The sequence below is a fragment of the Symphodus melops genome (genome assembly GCF_947650265.1).
Source record: "Symphodus melops genome assembly, chromosome: 4".
In the NCBI taxonomy this organism is placed as follows: Eukaryota; Metazoa; Chordata; class Actinopteri; order Labriformes; family Labridae; genus Symphodus; species Symphodus melops.
Window position 1 is genome coordinate 1,395,196 of NC_136694.1, and position 11,348 is coordinate 1,406,543.

The window sequence follows — 11,348 nt, forward strand, 5'->3', positions numbered from 1 at the left end:
CAAAAACCCTCCACAACAACTCCACCGTCACGCTCCATACACTTCTTCTAAACTGCACGAGGCTTTAACATGTTTGTTTTTAATGTGTGATTTAACAGTGAGGTCTTTTACTGTGTGAAGCTGTCGGATAAAGCTGGATCTGTAAAGTGTGATCTGATGTTATTTCATTCAAACCATCTTTTGTGTGTCAGTGATTGTCCTGACTGTCGACCTAATCTGTGCTAAGACTTGTGTATATAGGACTCTAATAAAGAGATGAACACAACACATGCAGAAAGTGATCAATACAGAAAAGGATGAGGAATTTGTTTGTAGAGAAAGTTCAGTCAGGAAGACGATATTTTGCATGTTTTATTGTTTGTTCTCATTCTTTCCTTTATGACAGCAGCTGTTGAAGCCATGACTTTGATTTATGTTCCTTCAATGATTTCAGTCTATAACCATCAGGACTGACTCTGGAACCTCTGAGGAGAATCTAGAGTTCATTTCCTGACACATGAAGCACATGGTCTGTGTTGGATCAGCAGCAGCTGAAGATCAGAGAAGATGTGATGAAGCCTGGATTACATTCATGAAGTCATCCTGCATTAAAGCTGCAGAGAGGATACGTCACAGCTCCAAGGATGTGGAATGAACATGCTCCTCAGCTCGCTCCAAAGTCCAGGCGCTTTCTGTTTTTTTCTCTGTGTGTGTCTTTAATCTAAAATCCAACAGCATTACCTTCAAATGCAATGGCTTCCTTGAGGTGAACCTCTGAAGTCTGGCTGCTTTGAACTTGTCTTTGGGACAGAGGGAGCAGTGGACCTGACTGCAGCATGTCGTGCAGCGTTCCACTGCAGGCTTTCCACCTCACTGAATGATCCAATGATGCATCTAAAGAGGATATAAAATGCTTTCTGTTACATGAACTTCAATTCAAATGAATGTATACAGCCTGCAGACGTAGATTGTCTTTCCTTACAGGTCAAATGGACACTTGCAGCAGGTAGTGTACATGAGGCCTTACGTATGGAGAAGAAGAAATAATGACTATGACACTACGGGTTCAAGTCCGGCATTCAAAAACATAGTGAAGTGAAAGTGGCTGAAAGAAGACACTTGAGTCATTTAGTATGTTATGTTAGAAAGAGCATTGACTAGTATCAACAATAAAAGTAGTGATGGTGCAGAAGCCTGCTGTTTCTCTGTCATTTCACTTCCTATTCCTTTTGTTCATATGCTTTAGTACACAACAGAGGTGGACAAATACACATTTCAATTGTGCCATAAAGTCCTGACACCTTGTGATCCCACTTGTGCACTTCAACAGGTGATCTCATGAATGAGCTGGTCGACCTCTGGGAAAACATCATGGTGTGCTGCTGCATCGTGTCGGTAGCTTGGCTGTCTCACATATCACGTTTGTGAGTTCAGAAAGAAACGTTTGCAACAACAGAGTTTACAACAATGTTTTATAACGCTGCAAACACATACATGCCATCAGTGACTTTACCTTATGCACTCAAAAGTTACTAATCACTGACAACTTCAAGTGTTGATACGAACCGCTTTGGTGAAAGTGAACGTTGATTTAAAAGGACTACCCAAACCGACATCATGTCACATCCGGTAATCTGCATCATTAATGACTCCTGTATTGATGAAGAACACAAGAAAGCATGGATTTACTTTCTGTTCAGAAGCAACATCAGTAACTCACCGCTGCATATGTCGACTCGCTGCTCTTCGTCCAATCAAAAAGCAGGTGAAAACGTCCTTTCAAGTTGTCCCTTCCTCGTGGTATTTTGCGCTTCATATCAGTTAACACAGCTGTGAGGGAGAAACTGTGCAAACATGTGGCTCTTTGTTACATAACACAATCCAGCTGTGTTTCAGAGCAGGCTGTGTGCGGCCAGGAGAAATACAGACCAATAAACAATCAGCTGTTTAAACACAGCCGGGATTTTTAATGCTGCTGTCTTACAGGACCAATCAACAGACTGCAGTGTTTAGCTCCACCTTTAACCCCGGCTGTAGTGTCGATGGACACGCCCCTCTCTCTCTCTCTCTCTCTCTCTCTCTCTCTCTCTCTCTACTGTACCCTTTATAACAAGTTTAATTCTTTAAAAAAAAAAAAAGATTTGATTGAATCTTTCTTGAACCAATCAAGGAATCGATGTGGAGTGATGGATCGTTAAACTCCGAGGTCTCCTCATTACAGAAAAGGCGGCACTTTTCATCTGATTTAAAGCAAGATACTGCTTCCTGACAGTGACTCCACCCACTGAGACATCTCCTGCACACCCTCTGTAAAGTAGTGCTCTCAGTGGTTCAATTCAGCTTTGTATAACTTTATGTCTTTCAAGCAGCAGGAACTGAGCCATCGACTGGAGGAGTTTGATATCAGCATGTTAAACATTCAAACTTCTCCCTGTGAAGACGGAAGAAGAAGAAGAAGAGAAACCTCAGTCCTCACAGCTCATGAAAACCAAACTGAAGAGAGCAGATACACACATCATATAAAAACAGAAGCTGATGGAGAGGACTGTGGAGGAGCAGAACCAGACAGAGACTTTCATCCAGACAGTCATTTACAGCCACAAACTTTTCACTTGCCAATAATTCAGCTGTTCAGTGTGTAAAATAAGTTGTTCTTCTCGAGCAGCTGTTGTGGTACACGTGAGGACCCACACGAGAGAAACCCTTCAACTGTTCAATTTATGGTAAAACAACTGTATCGAAATAGAGATCTGAAGTCCCACATGGCAGTTCACACAGGAGAGAAACCATTTAGATGTCAAGTGTGTAGTAAAAGATTTGCACAACATGGCGATCTGAAGTCCCACACGACAGTTCACATGGGAGAGAAACCATTTAGTTGTTCAGTTTGTGGTAAAACATCTGCACTAAAAGGACAGCTTAGGGGACACTTGGTTGTTCACACAGGAGAGAAACCATTTAGTTGTTCAGTTTTTGGTAAAACATTTGCAGTAAAAGGACAGCTGAGGGGACACTTGGTAGTTCACACAGGAGAGAAACTGTTTTGTTGTTCAGTTTGTGGTAAAAGATTTGCATGTAATGGAACTCTGAGGCTCAGGCCCGCCCCTCCCTAAACGCAGAACACGCGCTGTTCTTAGGGCCCCGCTATCCATGGGGGGCCCCATTTTGCGCAAGTGAATTGAATTTCCCTCAGGATCAATAAAGGATGATCATTCTCTGCAAATGTGCAAAGGGTGCGCGTGAATTTTGCTGAGAGGCGCACGTAGAGCACCGCCACCAAGTAAGCCCGAGCCAAGAGAGAGAGAGAAAAAAAGAGAAGCAATGATTGAAAGCCCATCTGACCAATCAGCGGTCAGATGGGCCGGCAGGCAGTTTTTTGCAGGCAGAGAGTAGAGAGAGAGAGAGATGGCTTCCAAATGTCAATGTGATTCGGGAGCTAGCAAAAGAAGTTAGTTTCCCTGGAATGGAACTCTGAGGCTCCACTTGGTAGTTCACACGGGAGAAAAAAAACTTTTCTTTGTTCAGTTTGTAGTAAAAGATTTGCATGACATGAAGATCCGAAGTCCCACATGGCAGTTCACACAGGAGCAAAACCATTTAGTTGTTCAGTTTATGGTAAAACATCTGCGCTAAAAGGACAGCTGAGGGGACACTTGGCGGTTCACACAGGAGAGAAACCATTTAGTTGTCCGGTTTGTAGTAAAATATTTGCACAAAATGGAGATCTGAAATCCAACATGGCAGTTCACACAGGAGAGAAACCATTTAGTTGTCAAGTGTGTAGTAAAATATTTGCATGAAATGAAGATTCAAAGTCCTACATGGCAGTTCACACAGGAGAGAAACCATTTAGTTGTTCAGTTTGTGGTAAAACATCTGCGCTAAAAGGACAGCTGAGGGGACACTTGGCGGTTCACACAGGAGAGAAACCATTTAGTTGTTCAGTATGTGGTATAACATCTGCGCTAAAAGGACAGCTGAGGGGACACTTGGTGGTTCACAGGAGAGAAACCATTTAGTTGTCCAGTTGGTAGTAAAATATTTGCACAAAATGGAGATCTGAAGTCCAACATGGCAGTTCACACAGGAGAGAAACCATTTAGTTGTCAAGTGTGTAGTAAAAGATTTGCATGAAATGAAGATTCAAAGACCTGCCTGGCAGTTCACATAGGAGGGAAACCATTTAGTTGTTCAGTTTGTGGTAAAAGATTTGCCTGGAATGGAACTCCGAGGCTCCACTTGGTAGTTCACACGGGAGACATGAAGATCCGAATGACATGACATGAAGATCCGAAGTCCCACATGGCAGTTCACACAAGAGCGAAACCATTTAGTTGTTCAGTTTGTGGTAAAACATCTGCACTAAAAGGACAGCTGAGGGGACACTTGGCAGTTCAGTTTTCAAGTTGTTTTCAAACTGTTTGTTTTGCTTTCTTCATAAAAAACACTGTTCTAACATACAAGAAACATTCTTGATTGCAATATTTTTTTGATTGTATTTTGTAAATTGGCAAGTTGTTCATGATATTTACTGACCCGCTTACAGAGTGCTTTATGAAACATTTCAACTGTTAGAGAAATCCAACGAGAGGAGAGGTTATGATATCCACAAGCATCCAATAAGGATTGAAGTGTTCTCTGTGAAGTACAGGATTTGCAAAATCAATTGGCTGTACAGAGAAGAGAGAGACCAGTTAGATGTTCAGTTTATGGCCAAAGATTTGCACGAGCTGAGACTGACACACTGAGCTTCTGTCTCTCTCTCTCTGTACGTCATTTTCTGCACGTCTCTGAATTTACATCCTCATCATACCATGTATCTTTCAAAGTTCAAAGGTCGAGCATGTCATGTTGGCACATTATAAACAATCCAAACAAGCACTAGAGATGCTACTCTGCATTAGAAGTTAGGCTACACATGTTTCACATCATCAACACGTCCTCTCTTCTCCTGTCACTCAAACATCTCTGCTTCCTGTGACATCACTGCGCTCCTTATAGGTGTGTGTGTGTGTGTGTGTGTTTCTCACAGAGACAGATCTGGTGCTTGTGTTTTTTCTTTAGACTCTGGCCGTTGTCGTCTTTTAAAGGGATACTTCACCCACATGCATTAAGCCTTGTATCATTAGAAACATGGTAGTATTTTGTAGTAGTTTTTAATGGTTGTGCATCCAGCCTCATTTTGCACTGAGACGGGAAAGCTTCTTATCTCTTTGTCTTAAAAGGAGCCTCTAATGACACAAAAAAATCCTCATTTTGCATCATTGGAGGCTGATTTGGTTAGCAGCTGTGAAAAGGCATTGCTAGTTCCTTTAGCAATTTATATCTTTTCATCCAGTTTACTTTGAACAAGCAAAGTGGAACACATTTAAAGGCCCGTCACATAACGACTTACCAGAGCCGGCCCAAACCCACTTGGTGCCCGAGGTGAGATTTGAGCTGCTGCCCCTTGAAGCCTGTTGCTACCAACTCCACCTCCAATCACAATATTCATGCACTTCTAAAAGACTGGCACACAGCTTGACCTTCTACAGCTCAGCTTTATTTCAAGCTGATATTCAATGGTACGGTCAGTGTCACTGTCACACTCGTCTGACTCCTCCCCCACAAAGAGCGGGTAGCGAGCAGCGGTGTTGTGATGCGTCAGCTCGAGCAGGGAGCATGAAAATAAAATCTGTTTTCTTTGCTTCTATTACTGAACGAAAGCGTGAAAATGAGGTTCAATCAAACAACAGGAAGTAAGAGCCCAACTAGCAGGGAACATTCCCACAAGAACATCTGGAATATGTTTAAAGGACATGTTGAAGATGGTCATCATTCAACATCATGTCCCTATAATGTGAACTGTTAAAGGAAGATTAGGTCACATTTGACACAGCAGAAATCCAGGATATGCTCTGAACATATCTGGGAGTCATGACTGTCTACAAGGAGTGACAGGCGAGTTGTCTGTGACGCTGCCTGAGTCGTATCTACGTCATGTTCACGTGGACGCGCTGGCTCCTCCCCTTCCTGTTTAAGTGAGGGAGGAGAGAAAAGAAGAAGAACAGACTGTACTCACTGATTATCTGAAGCTCATAGAAGCCTTTTGAGATCATTTCCTGCTAGCACAACAATGCAGCCCAGAATACTAAACATGAGAGTGACCTTATTATTTGATATCAATGAAAGTCATTAGTATCACTACATTCTTATCAGTAGTAACAAGAGCTCCATGTTAAGGAAGGAAATCAAGTCTCTGTCCATGTTGCTATGAGGAGCTCTACCTGAAATAAAGAGTGAAGGATCCAAGATTAGCTTGATGTCCACAATGGGACTTCTTTCTTTTTGTACGTGTGTCGTTTATGTGACGGTGGATTTTAATGGCGTGGCTCTGCCGTGGTGAAAATGGACTACTAAGAAACGTTCCCCGGTGCCTTCTTAGCGGTGAAATAATCCGGTCCTACCAAGAGGTTGGAATTGAAATAAAAGGAAAAGAGGCTAGCAGGCTAGGAGTAACAACAGTGAATGGTTGTCACATTGAGAACGGTTGCTCTGGCTCACCTTCCTGTCCACTCCAACATCAACATGAATCCACAATAAGTATGATAGTACGACCAATGATGACTTGTTCCTGTTCAGATTCTTCATGTCTAGCCTCGATCCCTGAGCTGAAGGAGCAGCAGAAACAGCTGTGCTGCAGGTGACACAGGTGAATCCACTCCCTCCTATCAGGCCTCTCAGAAGAGGAGGAGAGCTCATTGTTCACTTTGCTCTCCAAATCACACCTGTTTCCTCTTTCTTTGCCCAGCGCGTCCACAAGTGACTCACTGTTGAAGTTCATGAGTTCAGTGATTCACTTTGTTTGTGACGCTCAGGCAGACTTGATTTATTGTTGATGAAAACATCAGCCTGTGTTTAAGGATACATGTGTGCCTGTTTGGATGATTGAACTTTATTTACAAGGATCTTGTGAAGCAGGCAGATAATGAATTGTTCCACTTTATTTCTCCTGAACAGGAACACCACTTGAATAATGAAGGCTGTGGAATCATCATCTCTCTGCCTTCATTCACATGCATCACCTCACCTTTGGATGTCTATGAGCTTCAGCCATCATCATTTAGGTTCAAACACTTCCATGGATGTAGATATCCATCATGTTTGAGGCATACCCATGTACGACTGCACAAAGCATTCTGAGGTCAATGAAACGTGTTGAACAAAACATCATCTGCGTCCCTTTTCACTCATCCTTACTTCTTCAACGGTCAGATGGAAACGGACTCGCTGGAAACGTTGCGGCAGCAAGGCATTGTGGGCCGGCATTATGTCGTCTTCTTTGTTAAAAGATGGTCGAATGTTTCCTGTGCTAAGAGGAGCTTATAAAAGAAGCATTGATCCACCTTTTCTGAGCTGTTAGAGAATTCAAACGGCTCTAATCATGGCCGCCACTGAAACGCTCCGGCTCATTTCACTCAGTTAGGAACCGTCCTGAAAAGACAATTTAAACGCACCCTGAGCAACATCCATCGACTTTCATTCTTGACTTCAGGTTATTGTAAATGATTTTTACCCAATCTATAAATGTTGTGTTCAAGCCAAAGTGTAAAAAACTCCAGTTGGCCCGGTCGAATGCTTCTTGGATGTCTAGACTGAGTAACATGGTGTTGTGTCTGTTGGTCTTAGTAGCAGATGTTATCAGATTGAATGTTGGCCTGACATTGTGAGCACCTTGTCTAGCAGGAATAAACCCTGTTTGGTCCACTTGAATTCTTTTCTTTATATTCTTCTTCATCCTCTGTGCTCACATGTTTGTTCCTATCTTTAAATCATTACAGAGGAAGCTAACAGGCCGTGAGTTGGCTCCTTCCCCTCCTTATATGTCAGACTGAAATGATGGCTTCTGCCCGTGTTGTTGGAGGCTAACCTGATGATAGAGCCAAATGAAAGACTTTCAACAATACTGCTGTGACTTCAGTCATCAGACATTTATTCAGTTCCTCCAGGAACCCGTCTGTGCCGGGGGATTTATTATTTAGAGCGTCTGATGTTTCTTGACATGAAATTGGCCGTGTCATGTCAGTGGCTTCTTCCTTTGATAAAGTTGGTAGTTGTAGTTTTTGAAGGGAAATATGTGATTTGCCTTGTTATCAGTCTGATTCATGGTAGAGATTCTCATCGTGCTGAGAATGCTTCTGCTGTATCAGACGGTTTGAACACAAGTTGCCCGGAGGTGGGGTGAATTATTTTGGAAACTCTTCTGTTTGATTGGGTTGAAATGCAAACAGGCGACTGGCTCTATGAGCCATCCCATAATATCTTTTGGCCCCTTCAGCTTTATATGTCAGTAAATCTTCAAGGTCATGTCTAGTTTGTTTCAGTTGAAGTAGTTTAGAGTTGTCTAATCTTCTCTCATGGTTCAACTCTAGTTCTCTTATTTTACAGTCCAACCACATTTGCTTTTCCAGTCTGGCTTTGTTTAGTCCAGATGTTAGTTCTGTTACTTTCCCCCCCTCCCATCAAACTGAAGGCCATCCTTGGCCAGTCTCATTTATCTTGGAGTGTTCTTTTAGATGTTGTTTGACTTCTTTTGACAGCTTCTCATCAGATACAAGAGACGTGTTCAATCTGCAGTATTTCAAAGGTTCACAGTTATTGTAATGGTGACATTTTTAATGTTAAATGATTATTAACACACCTCGTAAGAAAAACAAGGCACCACCAGGCTGACCAGGAACAACTGTATTAATTATGGGAATTAATAAAGTTATTAATTATGAATTTTTTTTTTTTTATTTTTTTTTTGAAAGATTTGTTTTGGGCCTTTTTATGCCTTTATTATAGAGGGACGAAAGTGGATAGAGTCGGAAAGGGGGAGAGAGAGTGGGGAGAGACATGCGGGAAATGGGCCACAGGCTGGACGCGAACCCGGGCCGCCCGCGCGAGGACTATAGCCTCAAAACATGGGATCGCGCGCCCTGCCACTGCGCCACCGACGATCCCATGAATTTTGAAAGTTATTAATAATGAATTAAATCAACCTCATATCTGAATTATGAATTCTGGATCAATCGACTACCTGAAATCACACGAACATGCTTCTGAGTTTTATGTGCAGAATTTAATGAAAGAAAAGGTGAACAATAACAGAATAATAACATGAATAAAATGTGTTATGAATGTGGAACCAAAATACAGTGACTGATATATTTGATGAAGGTGAACACCAGAAATGATAAATGTTATTATGACGACTTGAGTTTGGTATTGTGGTTTAACGTTTGTCTGATAAACATGTTAATTTAGTTGGGGACAAAAAGTGGAGTGAACGGAGGAAAAACTTAGATTAAAGGATAAACTGAACTGTGGGAAGTAAAAAGGACACGATGTGACACGACCCTCTGCAGGTTTGACCAGCTGTTGAATGTGTCTTACTTTGTTGTAGAATCAACAAATCCGCCTTAGAGAGACCGAAGAATTCTGCGGTCCAGAACTGCTTTGACAATTCAGGTCGGAGTCGGTTCTGCTGTGCAATTGGGTCGCGTCCTGAGTGTCCAACGGCCTCCAGGAGAGCTCTGAGATTTATCCAAAAGTATTTCTGTTGATGAACGATCGTTAACTTCCTGCTAACTGAAATGGCCAATTCAGTTAGTTCAGATAACGAGATCGTTTAAGAGTCAATGGTGGGAAAAGGAATAATTCCAAAAATGTCCAAAAATGATGAAAAACGATCGGATCAACTTTCTACTGATGAATAAAAGAATAATCTTTTTTAAAACGTATCGCACTACACCATACTCAAAATGTAATCAAACTCTTATACTGAAGTAACAATGCATTGTGATAACCTTTTAATAAAAACCAAACATGAATCATTATTGAATTCCAGCTTCATGTGGAACGCCAGCTTTACTCTGATAGCTTCAGTCAAAAACGACACATGACATCAAACACAGATGGATTTTTAGAAAATGGAAAAAGAAAAAGTAATATCTAGATATATAATTTCAGATGATAATCTAATTATTGAGAATAACTAAACATGTGAGGTACTTAAAGTACCTTCTACGTTTCAACCTCTGGGGGGCAGTAGTGCTCCATGCAAGTTTTAAACAAGAGCAGGGACCATTTGATGACAGTTTGATTTTTTTACATCTTCGCGGTACATTGTCGTATCTGAATCCTGGTTGGATGAAAATGTTAGTCTCAATGTCCTAAAACGGTTTCTGATTAGAAGATGCGTATTGAAATTCTTGGAAGGTGTTTTTCCTGCGTCTTCGACCCCCTTGGAGATCAGTTTGGCGTCAGAGTCATTAACATTGGAATGTCTGTAGGGGGTGTAGAGTCAGAGGGAGAGGGGGAGAGAGAGGCCCTCTGATCAATCTGATTAGATAGATATATTCTACAACACCAACAAACATTTCCAAACACTGAAAAGACTCTTTGCTTCAAGATTTCTTCAAATACGCCACCATTTAAACAGTTTGATGACAGAGACTGAAAAAGTCTTTGACAATAATCTCATACAAGTTTTCATAGCTGCCTATAGAGGGGACTCTGGGATTCAAATCATTTGCAGGTTGTATAGAGGGCTACAAGAGGAACACAGAGAACATAACACCTACATCAAACACAAACGGGAAAAGGAAACTGACTTCCACATCTGGGAAGAAGCTTTTGGGAAAATACTGGGAGTCTGAGTGGAAGATCACAAGCTCCATCTCATGGAGAACATTGGGTTGGAAGAGTCTGATTAGATACTTTATTAAAGCTGTTCAGAAATCTCATGACACAGACTCTATCTCACTTCTCTTCAGTGCTATCTCCTGGCTCCTGGGCCCAACCCCACGTAGTTCTAGACCGGCCGTGTTAAGGATGGTCCCAAAGCTCTTATACTGAAAGAAGGAGAGAGGAGGGAGATCTGAGGAGAGAGCTGACTTTACCCAAGTCTTTTTACTGACAGACAATATCTCTGTGCATCTCTGCTGGGAGGGACTAAGACACAAGTGGAGGACACTTGGATGCAATGAAGGGAACTGAGATGCACCCATAGACTCTTCTAGCTGCTGGAGGAATTGTGGCTCACAGGAAGCAAATCACTACCACCTGTTCTGTCCTAAAAAACACAGCTTCTGCTTTGAGATCCACAGAGAACCAACAGATGTCTTTAAAGTCAGATGTTACCCAGGAATGGGAACAAGTCTTCCTTGCTAACCTGCATTCATCCACTAAACCAAATACTCATTTGGAAGCCTGAACATTGCTGGCAGAAAGGCCATAACAAAGAAATGTTCCTCCACCAGTGGAAGACTGCTACCATGTAGTTCATGGAATCTATTCAATGACACAGATCACTTGTTCTCTGAAGCTTCACAAAAACTCATTTG

General features: G+C 41.9%; 1 long non-coding RNA gene across 1 annotated transcript; it reads right to left on the bottom strand.

The window, feature by feature from the left end:
• Positions 1-349: 349 nt before the first annotated feature.
• Positions 350-1,801, bottom strand: LOC306822754. Its single transcript, XR_013778947.1, has 2 exons — positions 1,700-1,801; positions 350-873 (listed from the first exon to the last, which is right to left on the bottom strand). It is a non-coding gene; the product is annotated as an uncharacterized lncRNA (long non-coding RNA).
• Between the last annotated feature and the right edge of the window lie 9,547 nt (positions 1,802-11,348).